Source organism: Orcinus orca, chromosome 6 (genome assembly GCF_937001465.1).
Source record: "Orcinus orca chromosome 6, mOrcOrc1.1, whole genome shotgun sequence".
Taxonomy (NCBI): Eukaryota; Metazoa; Chordata; class Mammalia; order Artiodactyla; family Delphinidae; genus Orcinus; species Orcinus orca.
In genome coordinates this window covers 86,530,138-86,548,522 of record NC_064564.1, presented here as the reverse complement: position 1 = coordinate 86,548,522, position 18,385 = coordinate 86,530,138, and the positions used below count along the sequence as shown (strand labels likewise).

Genomic DNA, 18,385 nt, shown 5'->3' with positions numbered 1-18,385 from the left:
ATAAATAAATTTTTAAAAATAATAAAATAAAATAAAGTCAACCATACGAATAATTACATTAAGTGTAAATGATTGATATATCCTGATTAAAAAGTTAGAGATTGGTAGAGTGGATATAAAAGCAAGATTTTCCTATATACTATCTACAAGAAACCTATTTCAAATACAAACACATAGGTTAAAAGTAAAAATATAGAAAAAGATATGCATGTAAATACATGACTATATTAATATCAGAACAAGTAATTACCAAGGATAAAGAGGGACATTACAGGGACTTCCCTGGTGGCGCAGTGGTTAAGAATCCGCCTGCCATTGTAGGGGACATGGGTTTGATCCCTGATCTGGGAAGATCCCACATGCCATGGAGCAACTAAGTCCGTGCACCACGACTACTGAGCCTGTGCTCTAGAGCCCACCCGTGAGGCACAACTACTGAGCCCATGTGCCACAACTACTGAAGCCCACATGCCTAGAGCCCGCGCTCTGCAACAAAAGAAGCCACCACAATGAGAAGCACGTGCACTGCAACAAATAGTAGCCCCACTCGCAGCAACTAGAGAAAGCCCGCACGCAGCAATGAAGACCCAAAGCAGCCAAAAATAAATAAATAAAATATAAATAAATTTTTTAAAAAGAGGGACATTACATAATAATTAAGGAATTAATTAATCAGGAGGATATAACAATCCTAAATGTGACTGCATCTAACATTAGAGTTTTAAAATACATGAATGAGAAAACAATAGAGTTATGACTGGAGACTTCAAAACTCTTTTCTCAGTAATTGGTAGATCCAGTAAACAAAAAAATCAGTAAGGATGTAGAGGAGCTGAACAACACCATCAACCAAACTGGTCTAATTGATATTTACAGAACACTCCATCCCAACAGTAGCAAAATATACATTCTTTTCAAGAGCTCATGGGACATTGACCAAGATAGAATATATTCTGAGGCTGAAACCAATCCTCAACCAATTTAGAATAATTGAAATTATACAAAGTGTATTCTATGACCAGAACTAAACTAAATTGGGTATGAGTAACAGAAAAATATGTGAACAATCCCTGTGTATTTGCAAATGTAATAACATACTTTTAAATAACCAAGGGTCAAAGAGGAAAGCTCCCCCAAATAACCAGAAAACATTTAAATAAATGAAAACGCAGTATATAAAAAATTGCTGGATGAAGTTAAAGCAATATTTGGAGGGAAATTTACAGCATCATATGCTTATATTAGAAAAAAAGAAACATTCCAAATCAATGATCTAATCTGCTACCTTAAGAAAAAAAGAGAGCAAATTATACCAAAAGGAAGTAGAAGAAAGGAATTAATAAAGATGAGAGCAAAATCAGTACTGGAATGGTGAAACAGATAAGTAATTAAATAGAAAAAAAGTAAAGGAAAAAAATCATGAAACCAAAACTAGCTCTTGAAAACATCAATAAAATTGATAACTTCCAGGTAGATTAATCAAGGGGAAAAAAACAGAAGACACAAATTACTAATAATGCAATTGAAAAAGGGGCCATAAATACAGATCCTATAGACATTAAAAAGAGAATATTATGAACAATTCATGCCAATAAATCTGGTAACTTGGATGAAATGGACGAATTCACTGAAAGACAATTTCTAAAGCTCACTCAAGAAGAAACAGATAACCTTAATATCCTTAAGAATATTAGAGAAATTAAATTTGTAGTTAGAAACCTTCACACAAGGAAAATTCAAACCCAGATGACTTTATTGGCAAATTCTACCAAACACTTCAGAAGGAATTAATACCACTTCTACACAAACTCTTCCAGAAAGTAGAGAGGAAGGGAACACTTCTGAACTCACTTTATGAGGCCAACATTATGCTGATACCAAAACCAAGGACATTACAAGAAAAGTACAGACCAATATCCCTCATGAATGTAAGTGCAAAAAATCCTAACAAAATATTAGTAAATCAAATCCAACAATATGTAAGAGAAATAACACACTATGATTAACTATGGTTTACTCTAGGAATGCAAGGTTGGTTCAACACTCATAAGTCAATCAATGTAACTGACTATATCAACAGACTAAAGTTGAAAAACCACATGATATCAATAGGTGAAGAAAAGACATTTGACAAAGTTAAAAATCATTTATTTTAATAACTCTCAGAAAATAAGAATAGACGTGAACCTCCTTAACCTGATAAAGAGTATCTGTGAAAAACCCTCAGCTAACATCACATGTAATAGTGAAAGAATGAATGCTTTCTGCTTAAGAATGGGAACAGGGCAAGAATGTCCATTCTCTTCACTCCTATTCATTACCACACTAGAGGTCCTAGCTGGTGCAATCAGACTGATTTCAAAACTTACCATAACAGTATATTAGTCGAAATAGTGTGGCATTGACAAAAGGACAATCACATCAATGGAACAGAATATATAGTCCAGAAATAGACCCACACATAAATGGTCAACTGATTTTTGACAAAGATAGCAAGGAAATTCAATGGAGAAAGTTCAACAAACAGTGCTGGAACACTATTCATCCATACACAAAAAATGAATCTCATACCAGACACAAAAATTAAATTGAAATGAATCATTTAGGTCCTAAATGACAAAGTTAATACTGTAAAACTTCTAGAGAAAACAGGAATAAATCTTTGTGACCTTGGGATAGGCAAAGAACTTTTAGAGCCATGATGAACAAACCCGACAAATTGGATCTCATCAAAATTTAAAACTTCTGCTCTTCTAAAGGCTGTTAAGAAAATGAAAAGACAAGCCACAGACTAAGAGAAAATATTTTCATAGCATACCTGGTAAAGGACTGGTAACTAGAATATATAAACAATACTCACTAGTAGTTCATCCCCTTTTATTGATAAGTAGTACTCCACTGTATGGATATACCACAATTTGTTTATCCATTCAAATGTTGATAGACATGTGGGGTGCTTCCAGCTTTGGGGTATTAAAAATAAAGCTGCTTTCCACTATGGAAAACAGTATTGAGGTTCCTCAGAAAACTAAAAATAGAGCTACCATATGATCCAGAAATCCCACTCCTGGGCATATAACAAGACAAAACTATAATTCAAAAAGATACATGCACCCCTATGTTCATACCAGCACTATTCACAATAGTCAAGACATGGAAACAACCTAAATGTCCACTGACAGATGAATGGATAAAGAAGATGTGGTACATACATAAAATGGACTACTACTCAGCCATAAAAAAGAATGAAATAATGCCATTTGCAGCAACATGGATGCAACTAGAGATGATCATACTAGGTGAAGTCAGTCAGAAAGAGAAACACAAATACCATACGATATCACTTACATGTGGAATCTAAAATACGGCTCAAATGAACCTAGCTACCAAACAGAAAAAAACTCACAGACATAGAGAACAGACTTGTGGTTGACAAGGGGGAGGAAAGGAGAGAGAGGGATGGACTGGGAGTTTGTGGTTAGTAGATGCAAACTATTACATTTAGAATGGATAAACAACAAGGTCCTACTGTATAGCACGGGGAACCATATCCAGTCTCCTGGGATAAACCATAATGGAAAAGAATATAAAAAAAAGAATGTATATATGTGTATAACTGAGTCACTCTGCTGTCCAGTAGAAATTAGTACAACATTCTAAATCAACTATACTTCAATAAAAAATAAATGAAGCTGCTCTGCAAAGATATATATTTTTCTTTCTCGTGTAAATTCTGAGAATGGGACTATCTGAAGATTAACTTCCATAACTATGGAAGGAAAGTATTATTCTCATTCTGTAAATAAGAAAACCAAAGCTCAGAGATGTTAAATAACCAACATATCACAGGATGTATGGAAGCCAGGATTTTAGTCCTGGTCTGTTTGATGCCAAAGCCCACATTCTTTCTATCATATTACCCTGACTGGTACTGAAAAAAATAAAAGACAAAACCCTGAAGAATTAACAACAGGAGACAAGACAATCAAGAAAGACAGTAAAGCAAACTGAAGAGAAGAAAAAAAACAGTCCTGTGAAATGAACAGTAGACTCAGCCTACTCAAAGGTATGGTATGGATCCCAAGTCAACAAGACAACTGGAGACAGGCACTCTAAAGACTAAAAATTCATGGCAGAGAAAGATAACAGCTATAGAGTCTGAGCACCTGCATTACTCCTGATGTCCATCTACATTTTGAGTATGCTGGTGAGAAGGAAAGAGAGGCTGGCTTCGGGACCTATATCTCAAGGTTGCCAGATGTTAAAACTGAAGTATGAACTTTGGCTCTTAAATAGTAAACTCCTGATTACAAGAGAAATGCTTTGATTTACAATGGTTCATGATTCAAAGATCATTGAACTTTTAGTATACAGTTATTTCCTCAAGTAAGAAAGACCACAACGCGAGCGGGCTGGCCAAGTTTTAATTTGCAAGAGGAGAAACTAAAGGATCACTTGCTAACTTCCTAGTGCCAAGCCTTCTCAACTTTCTCTCTTTGACCTCCACCTTTCCTACCTATCTATCTACTGTCTTCTTTCCTTCAAACCCAATCCCTCCCACCCACTCATCTAGAGCTGCTCTGAGTAAAACTGGCCTTTACCTCTTTGTATATCTGCATATCTAAGTGGGCCCTGACTATGAATTATATACACATTATTTGTAGGTATGAAGTCAGGTGGTCAGTGCCCATGTGGGAATATACCTTCTTGGGTGTGAGCAGTGTACCAGGATCAAACTAGACTATTTAGCATATCTGGCTCCTCCCTAGTCAGAACAACTTTAAATTCCCCTGCCACAGTTTCAGTATGAAGGACATACCCATCACCTTCTCTACTGCCTCCTCCTTCCCTTCTTTTTGGAAAGAGCATCTGTTCCATTGTTATCTTCCCACTGTGGTCTACTTTTCCCCAGCTACTTAGGGGGTAGACAGCAACCACTAATTTATGGGGGAAAAATCTCTAATAAATGCATTCTACTCAATAATGGAAATCCTATGATTAAAATATAACAGAACTCCAATATGATACTGGCTTGAAAAGACAGTTCTAACCCCATCTTAGAAGCTAACCAGAGGCTTGTTTTACAGGTCGCCCTGTATGAAAGACTCCTGGTCCCTTCATCCTAAGGAGAGCAATTTCAGGCCACTTTCTCTGAAATGTTCCCCTCTATCTTCCTTATTTCTGTTCTGAAACAGCTGTCATCAGGGATCTCCCAAACACAGCACTTAACACATTTTGGGGAGGGAGAAGGTCATACACCCACATATACAGCTTGTCTAATTGCCACAGAATACAGTAAAAGCTGTAAGGCTTTGCCCAGTGCTTGCTTCCTTAATCCCACCCTCTTTGAATGTGTCTTCTTCTTTGGGGACCTAGACTCTGCCAAGATACAGTAGTCTTATGGCCTCTATCCTGATTATCCTATCCTCCTACCCCAAGACTATCAGGTAGGCTTCATGCAGATAAAAGGTATGTATTTACAGTGAGCAACTGATGATAATGTTAAATAAATAAAAAAACAGCTAATCTGTGTGGCACACAAGTGCTCATCCTTATTTTTCACTTTTCTCACCCTCCCTAACCTCATGTTTGCCTATCTTCATTTCTTGGCAACTGTTAGACTAATTTTTCTAAGTTAGACTTCCCAACCTGACCTGAGAGAGGCTCCTGCCACACACATAACCTCCTAGTTTCACTCTCTTAAATGCACATATTATCATAGTTAAAATCCACAGTTACGACCAAGGAAGTTTAATGTTTCTTTCAAGAGTAAAGCTACTGACAACTAGTAGATGATACCTTGATTCTGACTTTATTTGGGGGAGAGATGGGGGATTGCGGAAGGCTGTGCACACACCTCCTCTTCCTGCTTGTGTTCCCCAAGTTCAATACCACTACACAAAGAGCACTTCTTTTCCTGGGACAAATCCCTTCTCCCCAGCCTTCTTCTTATCTGTAAGATGAAGGGATTTGGTCTTAGTGGTTCTCCACCGCCGAATCCCCCCACCACTAAGTGACACATGAAGATGGACAGGCTCAGTTCATGGTTCCCCCACTCCTCACCACCTGCATGGTGATCACCTTAGTCCACGCCAACAACATTTGTTGCCTGGATTGAGGCAACTGCCTCTGTGCAGGTCTCTCTGCTTCCACTTCACAGATAATCTATCCTTCACATCACAGCCAGAGTGATCCTTTTAAATCATAAATCCCATCACGTCATTCCTCTGCTCAAAACCCTCCAAGGGCTTCCTGTCTTACTCAGACTAAAGGCCAAAGTCTTCCGAGGGGCCAAAAGGGCCCTACACAATCTGCACCCAGCCCACTTCTCTGACCTCAACTCCTCCTCCCCTTTTCTCTCACTCACTCCACTCCACACTGCTTTTCTTTCTGCACTTGCCAGTCCCTCTGTCCCAGGGTAGACACAACTCATTGCCTCACCTCCTTCAGGTATTTGCTCAAATGTCACCTTCTCAGTACAGCCTTCCCTGGTCACCCTATTCAAAACCAGAACTGTTATGCCGGCTGCCCAGTACTCCCTTTACCCTTCCCCTGCCTTATTTTACTCCGTAGCACTTATGCCATCCAATATTCTTTATTTTACTGTCTGTCTCCATGACTTGCATGTAAGCTCCATGAAAGCAGGGATTTCGGTGGGTTTTGTTCACTGCTGAATCCCTAGTGCCCAGCCCACAACAAGAGCTCAATACATATTGAGTGAATGAATGAGAAATTCTCCATATAACTAACACCACTCCTTTTCTCTCCTGCTCACTAAAATAATAGTGTAGTGCATGTGAGCAGTTAAAGGAATAATCTTAAATTTAAGTTATTAAAAATTATTTGCAAATTTTAATGACTGTTGTAAACTGATTGAGACAGCCAATTATGTCACCAAGCTGTGACTGAGATTCACCACACAGTTTATTTCTGGGCCTTTCCACTCTGAGCCAGAGTTCTCATTGAGCAGGCTCAGGTCTGGGCCATAGCATTACTGCAAAAAGTCCACACATCCCGATGTGTAAGCAAGCACTGCTTGAACACTGGTAAGTGTCTCATACTTACATGTATTCCTGTTTTTCAGAGTGTGCAGATACTGTTGAGAGTCACAAACACGATATTGAATTTACAACAGCTTTTGGTAGTTATATATTTTATCAACCAACGGGTATTAGAAGTACAACTACTCATGTGTGAAGTTTCACAAAGTATTTTTAAAAATTAGAAAAAAGGGGGCTTCCCTGGTGGCGCAGTGATTGAGAGTCTGCCTGCCGATGCAGGGGACGCGGGTTCGTGCCCCGGTCTGGGAGGATCCCACGTGCTGCGGAGCGGCTGGGCCTGTGGGCCGTGGCTTCTGAGCCTACGCATCCGGAGCCTGTGCTCCGCAACGGGAGAGGCCACCACAGTGAGAGGCCCACATACAGCAAAAAAAAAAAAAAAAAAATTAGAAAAAAGAACCTGATACTTGAGGAGACTGGGAAGCAACGCTTGACCACATGGCTACACTCTGAATTAGGCATCCCTCTCCCTCCCCTTTTTTAAGTATGCTGTTTTCAAGGAATACTATAATTCTCTATTTGTATACAACTTTTTGGAGGGAAGGGCAGTCCCCGGACTATAGGACTGAGGATCTCAAAGATGGTGAGAAACAGGTAAGTGCAGTAAAACCTGGAAGGGTAAATGTGGTTGTACATCTTGTTTAGATGTACGTCTTGTTCTCATGTTTGTCAATTTCTTCCAGCCCAGTTTGCAATTCCAACATTAGCAATATCACTTCAGGCACTGAACAAGAAGAATGTTACAACTAAAGCTTAAAAAACTTATTATTTTCTAATCTACTATATTGCTATAGAATGCTCTAAATTTTGTTAATTCCTTGGTTATCATGGCATTTTTTGAGGTTTTCTGAAGATGGCAATTATACTCAAGAACTTTTGGAAACAGTATGCATATAAGAATACTTTCTTCTAACTATAAAAATCAAGTTTATTATCTTGGATGTCATCCACTAGAAGCACAAAAGGAAGCTTATCATGGGAATTTCAACTATTAGTGAAGTGCCTCAATGGCAACTCCTCCAAAGTGGCTTCCAAAATTCTTTTTTTTTTTTTAACATCTTTATTAATGGAGTATAATTGCTTTACAGTGTTGTGTTAGTTTTGGCTGTATAACAAAGTGAATCAGCTATATGCATATGTATATCCCTATATCCTCTCGCTCCCACCCTCCTTATCCCACCCCTCCAGGCAATCACACAGCACGGAGCTGATCTCCCTGTGCTATGCAGCTGCTTCCCACTAGCTATCTATCTTACGTTTGGTAGTGTATATATGTCCCTGCCTCTCTCTCACTTCGTCCCAGCTTACCCTTCCCCCTCCCCATATCCTCAATTCCATTCTCTAGTAGGTCTGTGTCTTTATTCCTGTCTTACCCCTAGGCTCTTCATGACATTTTTTTTTCTTAAATTCCATATATATGTGTTAGCATACGGTATTTGTCTCTCTCTTTCTGACTTACTTCACTCGGTATGCCAGACTCTAGGTCTATCCACCTCATTACAAATAGCTCAGTTTCGTTTCTTTTTATGGCTGATTAATATTCTATTGTATATATGTGCCGCATCTTCTTTATCCATTCGTCTGTCGATGGACACTTAGGTTGCTTCCATGTCCTGGCTATTGTAAATAGTGCTGCAATGAACCTTGTGGTACATGACTCTTTTTGAATTACAGTTTTCTCGGGGTATATGCCCAGTAGTGGGATTGCTGGGTCATATGGTAATTCTATTTTTAGTTTTTTAAGGAACCTCCATACTGTTCTCCATAGTGGCTGTATCAATTTACATTCCCACCAACAGTGCAGAAGGGTTCCCTTTTCTCCACATTCTCTCCAGCATTTATTGTTTGTAGATCTTTTGATGATGTGTGGCTCCCAAATTTCTTAAGTTGCCATTTTGATCTTTCAACTTTCCTACTTATTTCTACTCTCTAAAAGCGTTGTGATAAATACAATTTAGAGTTTAAGAGAATTCAAATTCGTACTTTTATTTTGAGAATGTTATGTAAGCCCTGGTGACCGTAAGTTACGTGAGGTTTGGAGAAATAAAGTTGGTCATCTCTTTAAATTCAGGTTAAAATTCTTAAGGGTTTCCCTAGATAATAAAGAGGAAGCTTGAGCTGAATAAGAATCCTCTGCTTGAGCAGAGTAAAGTGGAGGTGAGTCTGGGGAATTATTTAATCAGAGTATTTTAATCTCAAAAACTTTCCAAGGTCAGCAAGCAAAGACCCCAGTCAAGGAGGAAGAAACTGGCCACAAGGATCACAACAGATTGCACTTGACTTTCATGTCCTTCCTCTCACTCTTTTTCTCCTCCTTTCCTTGCCTCTCTTTCTGAATGACAAGTGTCAAAAATAGAGTTATATGTGCTTACCACAATACTTGACATTCGGTAGTTACATTTTCCTAGAAACATGGTATAGATGGCAAACTACCTATGAATACCTGCATTACACAGCTAAGAGTGCAATAATACAGACATTGGTGTACTGGAGAAATTTTTAGTATAGCATCAAATTTGAAATATTAGCGTTTTCCCAGGTTTTCTTACTTGCCTCATTAACATACTTGACCTGGCAAGCTTAGTAAGAAAGCTACCAGATCTCCTCCAAGATTTTGCACTTAACTAGTAGGCAAAAGCCTCTTAACTGCCATGTCCCACAACGTCCCTGGACGTTGTAAAACAGCACAGGACAGGACAGTGGGCCCGACCTCAGAGTAGGGAGCCGAGAGAGAAGCGCGGAATGCTAGTAGGCACCTTCACACCATCTCCTCCAAACTGTTTAGTCTAAAAATGAGGAAAGGGCTTCCCTGGTGGCGCAGTGGTTGAGAGTCCACCTGCCGCTGCAGGGGACACGGGTTCATGCCCCAGTCTGGGAAGATCCCACATGCCACGGAGCGGCTGGGCCCATGAGCCATGGCCGCTGAGCCTGTGCATCCGGAGCCTGTGCTCCGCAACGGGAGAGGCCACAACAGTAAGAGGCCCATGTACCGCACAATTAAATAAATAAATAAAAGTAAAAAAAATTTTTTTTAAATGAGGAAACTGAGGTCCAGGGTAACTATTCCAGGCCTCACATATTTTTATGGCCAGACCCACAACAAGAACCCAGGTCTTCTGGCTCCCAAAAATGGGGCATCCTTTCAGACAGCTGCTCCAAATGTACGGAGTTGGCTTCTGAAAGTAAATCTGACTTGGGGAATACGGAGAGCAACCCTGGGGCATATTTAGTGATTACCCCTTAAAGTAGCATGAAATGGGGATTGCCACATTCTGATTTAAGGGTGTGGCACCCAAATCCAAAATACTTGCCAACTGCTGCAAAAATTCATTCCTTTTATACTGTTCCTTTTCTATTTTGCTATACAATTAATCTTGAGTATCCCGAAATGCTAACAATGTGCAAGAAGTGGGGCAAGGAGTAGGGGAAAGTAACGACAACCTTTAGGAAAGCAAGGTTTAAACAATGTAAATAGCCTAAAATAATTCTCACTTTCAAAACTGTATTTGTAAATTCACAACTTTTCTCTCTAATACACCTAAAAATGGTCCCGGGAGAGTCTTATTCTGAAGAAGCAGGTTTTGGTGTCCTCTGGATACCTGCCTTTACCATTACCATCGTTTGCATGTGATCTGCTTCCTGTAGCTGCAGTTTCCTCAATCCTGCTGCCCAAAGACCTTTAGCCAAGCTGGTCTCACTCCCGTATATGCTCTCTCCTCTCAGTTCCTCTTTTCTCAACTATTTCCAACTGTACCATTTGACTCATTTTCCTCATTGCATTTTTTTGTGTGTCATAAATTTGACTTGAAGAGTGGCACTAAACCCACAAATAAATCTGAAGAATCATTAGGGTAAAGTGAAATCACCAAGCAATCTCTTACCTTCTTTAGTCAGCTACTCAATTTTTGGTATTTCCTTAGGGCACATACTTCTGGTAAATGGCTGCCTTCTTCCATGAAGACACTATTTTAGCAACAAGCCAGGCCCTTAAAATTCAGAATGTCTGTGCTGAAAAGATTTTAGGCATCATCTAGTCTATCCCAAACCCCTTATTACAAATCAATAAACTGAGCCTAAGAGAGGGAAGGTTTTTGTCTAAGACTCTTCCAAGGTGATTTCTCATCTTGCAACAGTTTAACATGCTATCTTTTATTTCCAATTATAGTCTATTTATTACCACCTTAATTACTCCCTTACCAACTCTTTTTAAAAAGACAGTTGGCACTTCCCTGGTGGCGCAGTGGTTAAGAATCTTCCTGCCAATGCAGGGGACACGGGTTTGATCCCTGGTCCGGGAAGATCTCACAGGCTGCGGAGTAACTAAGCCCGTGCGCCACAACTGCTGAAGCTGTGGTCTAGAGCCTGTGAGCCACTACTGAGCCCAAGTGCCACAACTACTGAAGCCTGCATGCCTAGAGCCCGTGCTCCACAACAAGGGAAGCCACTGCAATGAGAAGCCCGTGTAACACAACGAAGAGTAGCTCCCGCTCACCACAACTAGAGAAAGCCCACACACAGCCAAAAATAAAATTTATTAATTTTTTAAAATCCTGTTTAAAAAAAAAAAGAAAGATAGTAATTAATGCCCTCAGGTGGTGATATACTCCCTCAGGGTATCTTTAGAGAGCAGTTTTCTTTTTTTAATTATTTCAATTTCAACCTCCAAATTATACATGCATTACTAATTATGTAGTATGAGTAATATAGGCTTTCCATAAATCTACATACTGGAGAAAGCTCTGAGATCCTAAATGGCTTAGTTAGGAGTTTGGGTCTTAATCCCAGTCTTCTTCTCATTAGCTATGACCCTTTGAGCAAGTCACTTCAGGTCGCTTTTTTCATATGGAAGATAAGGAGGATGGGCAAGATCCATGGTTCTCAACTTTCCCTGGAGTCCTTCAAGTGCTGAAACGGGGGTCCAAAGACCTAACGGAAATCATGGGTTTGCTTCCTCCTGACAAAGCTGCATAGCTAAAATATCGAGTTTGCTTTGGGGTCACACTGAGTATCTTGTGCCGATCAGAAGCTCTAACTGCCATATATCCTCACACACATTTTCAGCTCAAAATGACAAATTATCAATACTTTTAGCTTGTTTGAAAGACAACATTTTAAAAAAATTGGCCCAATGAGGAAATATTGAAAAGAATGAAGCTTTCAAAAGCATAAGGGTGGGAACAGAGGGAGGAGAAAGTCAGTTTTGCATAAAGAAAAACCAATTCACATAAATATGAAATTAGATTTCACTCCAGGCACCAAGGAACTTCTGTCCTTTCTGTATTTATGTGTTGACCCCGAAAGTGCCCAGAGGCAAAGTACTCACTCTACATCAAATCTCAGTTCTTAGAAATAGCACTTGATCAAACACAGAGTAGGCACTTAGAGTTGGATTATAAAGTATTTTTCCTTTACGTTCATATTAGGTCTCCAACTAGATTATATTGCACAGAGAACTTCTGAGAGGTTCTTCAAGGAGTTTAAATCTCTTGGTACAAAATACAATAGTTCATTCAGCCATGTTCAGTCAGTTCACTTAAAAGGGCATTAGCAGAGATTACATTTCATTTCCAATCTACAGGGACTGAAATCCGAAGGAACCACCAACTGCTGCTTCAGAGTTCACTGTGTTTAACTAGCAAAGAGGGGGGCTGTGGGCTGGCAAAGGGCCCTGGACTGGGGCACAGGAGACGTGGGTTCTAAACCAGCTGGCCCCAGAGCAATTCCCTACCCCCGGCACGGTCCTGTGCATGTAACTGATGCTCCATGAATATCAGTTGAATGGAACTGCAAAAATCTCCACCATGTGCCAATTTATATTACATAGAGCACTTAAAGATGTGTCCCTGCATCCAAGAAACTGAAACCCAATTATGTAAAATACGGCAAGTTTGGTGGAAGGAAGAGAGTTAACACTTTTGACTATTATTATGAGCCAAAGGAATTACAGTAGTTATCTCACAAAAGCCTTGCAGAGTAAGTCAAATATTTCCAATTGATAAAGAGAAAACCAGGCTCAACGAAAGTATGTAATTTGTTCAAGATCACACAATTAGCAAGTGGAGAAGCCCAGATTCCAACCCAAATCTGCAAAGCCCACGCTATTTGCAGTATGCAACACCTATACATCAAAGCGGCCGGGACTTGGGTCTAAGTTCCACCTCTGGCTTTAAGTTGTATATCACTAGGCAGGGCACTTTTCTGCAGTTTTTCCACCTGCACGAAAGGGGCGGGGGGGCGGGGTGGAGGATAGGGATGGGGGGGTGGAGGATAGGGATGGAGGGATGACACAGGTCAGTGATGTTTTTGTTTTGTAGAATGGCTTTCATAATCCTTTTGGGCCAAGACTTTTTCTAATATAGCTATTTCCCTTTCCGGTTCTTTGTAATTGTTTGGGAGTGAGTGGTGCCCTTGGTTATGTATGGAAATGTATTGTACCTACTCACTCAAGGGGATCGGAGCAGAATAGTTGTGCCGGCTCCAAGTCCCCTCCCATTAAATTGAGGCTGAGAACCTGACACTATTGGGGAACACGGTGAAAGTTAAGATAACTCACTCATGGATTCATATTTCCCTCCTAACTTGGAGCGCTGTACCCACCCGGGGCTCAGGTGCTCACGGTTTGAGAGAAACGGATAGTATTTGTGTCCTGCACTGCTCCAGCGGCCCGCAGGGGCGGGTCTGTAAAGAGAGGAACTTAAAAGCTCACGGTGTGGGAGTTCAAACAGCCAGGGGGCTCGCATGTCCCTTGCTCCGGGCGGGCAGCTGGCGTCCGCCCGCCGGTACCGGGATCCACTTCCTGGTCAGCACCTCCCACCCCAGGTCCACACACCCGCCCTCCCCCTGCTGCACTGCCCCCACTGCACTGAGTTTCCCAGGCGGCAGGGGTCCGTCCGACTCCCAGGTGAACCCCAGACAGTCCCATCAGAGATTTAAAACACAACGCTCTGGAACGCCAACTCCCCTGGCGCCCAGCCCGCTTTCCGGGGTGGGGACCAGGGCATCCTCTGCGGCTGCTGGGAAGAGGCCCCGGGTCCGTTCGAGTTCCGCTTGGGCCACTGTCCCTCTTAGTCACCCAGGTGCGCCGCGCCCGCCCGAAACCTCGTCCGCCCTCGCCTGGCACCTGTCGTTCCCGCAGCCAGCAGGACCTGCTCTCACCTTGTTCTGCGGGCCCGCGGCCCGTCCCCGCGCCTCTGGGCCCGGCTCCCACCGCCGTCTCCGCCAGCGCTACAGCCGCGGCCGCCGCCCACTTTCGGTTTCCCCGCACGGCTGAAACAGCCGCCGCGCCTCAGGAATCACCTCAAACCCCCGCCCCGCCCTGCTTGGCTCCGCCCCGCTCCGCCCCGCCCCAAGGGCAGACTGGCCTCGGCTCTGCGCACGCGCGGGCACCCCGGCTGCGTCGGCCCACGCTGGCGTCCGCGCGTGGGAAGGGAAACCGACGCCGCCTAGCGGTTTCTGCGCGTGCCCACGCATTGGCGGAAGGCGACTGCGGGGCGGGAGCAGGAGCGCCTCCTCGTGGACAACGCAAGGATCGGCGGGCCGGGAGGGTCCGGGCCGCAGCCGTCTTCATTAGCGCTTACGCGCTCTTGCTATTACGTTTCACTCGTCAGAAGTTTCATTCAGTTCTTGCTTATTCTTTTCTTCAATTCTGGGGCCGTCATTTTTTATTCTCCTAGATACCCACCTGGTCCGCTCATTTCCTTTAGGTCTGTTCTCAAGCGTCACCCTTGGGAGGAGGGTGGCCACAATCTCAAAAATGTCAGTCTCCTTCCCTGACATTCCCTGTCCCCCTTCTCAGCTTTCTCTCTCCTTGGCACCTGTCTAGCACACTATATGTGTTTTACTTATCTTTTCATTGTTTACTGTCCTCCTCAAATTAAAGCTGTGAACTCAGGGATCTTTGTTTTGTTCCCCAATCTATTCCCAGAGCCTAGGATAGTCCCAGGCACATGATAGGCTGACATAAACATTTGTCAAATACATTCATTCATTCACTCATTCCTTATAAAATTATTGAACACCTACTATTTAGTCACATATTTCTTCTGTACATTAATTCTACCAATATTTATTGGGCATATTGGTTTGTATCCCTTAAACCAACAATGAACATTTCTCTACATTCATTCTATATGCATTTACGGAGGGCCTGCTATTTATTCAAACAGTATTTTTCACAGCTTTATTAAGGTATAATTGACATACTATAAACTGCACATATTTAAAATGTACAGTATGATGTTTTGATATATGTATACAGTTGTGAAACTATCACTTCCATAAAAATAATGAACATATCCATCACCCCAAAAAAGCCTCCCCATGCACCTTTATAATCCTCACCCTATGTGCCTCACTGTCCCTTGCCCTCCCAACTGCTGGTTTGCTTTCTGTTGCTATAGATTAGTTTGCTGTTTCTAGAATTTTATATGAATGGAATCATACATCCTGGCTGTCTTTTTGCTGGGGTGGGAGGGTATGCAACTTCTTTCACTCAGCAGAAGCACGTTGAGATTCATCCATGTTGTTGTGTGCACCAATAGTTTGTCTTTTTATTGCTGAGTAGTATTCCATTGTATGGATGTACTACACCTACCATATGACCCAGCAATTCTATTGCCACGGTTTACCTAAGGGAAATGAAAGCATATGTCCACACAATGACCTGGACAAGAATATTCATAGCAGCTTTGTTTGTAATAGCCAAAATATGAAAACAACACAAGTGTCCATCAGTAGGTGAATGGACATTTGTATATATGTATATACAACCAGTATGTACTGAACAGCTGCTGTTAAGTAACAGAATTCTGTGCTTGCAGAGCTTCTGATTCAGTGAAAAGAGGCAGTGGGCAATGAAGAGGGAGACTGGAAGTAGCTTATGGAAGGCCTGATAGCCCATGCTCAGGAGTTCGGGCTTTTTCTCAAAAGCAATGGGAAACTGTTCAAAGTCTTCTCTGAACACTGTTTGCTCTCTTTTATACCCCTTATCTAGTCCCTGACAAAGTCTGCTGAAATATCTCTCCCTGGCACTTCTTTCCATCCCCAGTGCTGTATTTCAGTCTATTTCAGATCTCTTCCTTCTCTCCCCTCCAGTCTGCTCCAAACACTGCAGTGGATTTAATAGACCTAAAATACAACCAGACACAATTTGGACTCTGCAGTGCTCATAACATCCCCTGGCTCCACATTTAAGATGGGAAAGATGTAAAAAGCAGCTCCCAATTGAAAGAGTGCCAGTTGGAGTAGGAAATTAGGATAAACTCCAGAGTCCAATATGTAAAATATATCATAAAATGATCTGTGTTGACCCCAAGTCTGAGATCCTTTATCCTTGCAAAAAAGAGTTCCATGTTTGGACTGTCCTATATATAAAGAAAAATGATGCTCTGCAGCTAGTTTTTAAAAACAAGTCAGCTATATTGGTGAATAATTTACATCTAATACATATTTTAAATGTACAGTTTGATGAATTTTGACAAGTGTATTCAGACATGTGACCATCACCACAATCAAGATATTGAACAAGTTCACCATTTCAAAAAAATTCCTTGTGCCCCTTTACAGTTAATTTCCTCCTCCTACCTCCAGCCCCTGGCAGCCACTGATCTATGTCACTATAGCTTTGCCTTTTCTAGAATGTCATATAAATGGAATCATACAGTTTGTAGTCTTTTTTGTCTGGCTTCTTTCCCTTGGCATAATGCTTTTGAGAATCACCAGGTTGTAAACATATATCAGTAGTCTGTTCCTTTTTATTGCTGTATAGATATGTCACAATGTGTTTATCCATTCACATTTGATATACCTTTGTGTTGTTTCCAGTTTCGGGCTGTTATGAATAACACTGCTATACCAATCACATGCAGGTCTTTGTGTGGTCATGTGCTTTTCTTGCATAAAGACTTAGGAATAGAATTGCTAGCTGTAGGATAAAGTGTATGTCTGACTTTACAAGAAACTGTCAAATTATTTTCTAAAGTGACTACATCATTTTGGGCTCCCCTTCTTCTACCTTCCTGCAATGTATGAGAATTCCAGTTGTTCCAAATCCTGTCCAATACTTGGAATTGTCAGACTTTTTAATTTTAGCCATGCCAGTGGATCTGTAAAGATATCACATTGAGATTTTAATTTGCATTTCCCCATAACTAATGATATTGAGCATCTTTTCATGTGTTTATTGCCCCTTCAGATATGTGCTTGGGTGAAGTGTCCATTCTGGCAGGTAGATTTTTGGCTGACACATATCAGGAGGTTCTCAGAAGTCCTTGGGTAGCTGACATAGCAAGGACAGGCTACGAAGTTGTTTTTATTTTCCTTGGGAATGGTCCAAGACCCAGGGAGCTCAAAAATTAATTCCCATGCCCTGGATATAATTGGATTTCAGGGGAATTAAGGGACATCAGAGATGACACAAATTGGCTACTCTTTAAACACAATGGTTCTTACCATTTTGTGGGGAAGGGAGTCAGAATATGTGAAAGCAACAGAGAGATACAAAATTTGGCACATGATTTCAGAGAAGGTTTCAGTAGACTGAAGTCCTACTATGAACCCCTGTTAAAAACTTCCTTAGATGAAGGCATATGTCATGAGGCTGTAAAGCAGAATTTTCAGAATGGACAAGACTCAGGTGGAAGGCATTCTCTCTCAGCAAAAGCTCAAGCTCATCCCTGGAAGACAGGAGTGGGGGCCAGGAGCATCTGGGTCACTCTTTCAGGAAAGGCAGGCACCCTTCCCATCCCCAAGGGCTGTCAAGAGGTCCTTAATGATCTGCTCAGGTGGCTTTCAGGGGTAGGCAAGGCGGATAGTAGGGGGATCAAGAACAGCTGGCCAGTAGGCAGCAGCCTGGCAAGCATTCTGTGCCCATCCAGATACTTCCCAAGAGAGGTTATCATAGAAAGGGCATGCCCAGCTGTGAGGCCCAAGGATGAGAAAGGAAGATGGATTTGTTGCCAGTTTATCCTGGGCTGAGAAAGGAGGAAATATTTCAAGTGTGAAACCTTCATCTAAAGCCCTTCAAGTATTTTTATCCACACTTGGGGAGACCGTTCATTTGGAGAGAGCCACCACATTGGACACAAACACCAAAACACCTGTAAAAAGCAGACAGAGCCAGAGCCGTTGGTTGAGTTGAATCTCTGTCCCGCCCTCCCCTCCTTCTCTCAGTTCAGCAAACACCATTTAGAATTAAGGGGAAATAGCAACAACGTTCCAAGAATATACCTGTGGCTCACTTTGTTTTTATCTCACCTGATGGGTGTTTTGGTGTTTGCAATAGAGCCCAAGAAAGAGACACACCTCATCCTCCCTCTCAGAGCCTCTCT

The 18,385-nt window shown here is 41.6% G+C and overlaps 1 protein-coding gene across 2 annotated transcripts in view; it reads right to left on the bottom strand.

The window, feature by feature from the left end:
* Positions 1–14,422, bottom strand: part of TDRD7 (tudor domain containing 7) — an 89,446-nt gene extending 75,024 nt beyond the window's left edge. Inside the window, exons 1-2 of one of the 2 annotated variants that reach the window (XM_033431160.2) lie at positions 14,214–14,366; positions 5,858–5,953 (exon numbers count right to left, since the gene is read on the bottom strand). The gene's annotated coding sequence lies outside the window, so the exon portion shown is untranslated. Of the gene's footprint in view, positions 1–5,857; positions 5,954–14,213 lie in introns of both variants that reach the window. The other variant, XM_012533659.3, reaches the window with a different exon arrangement.
* Positions 14,423–18,385: the final 3,963 nt, after the last annotated feature.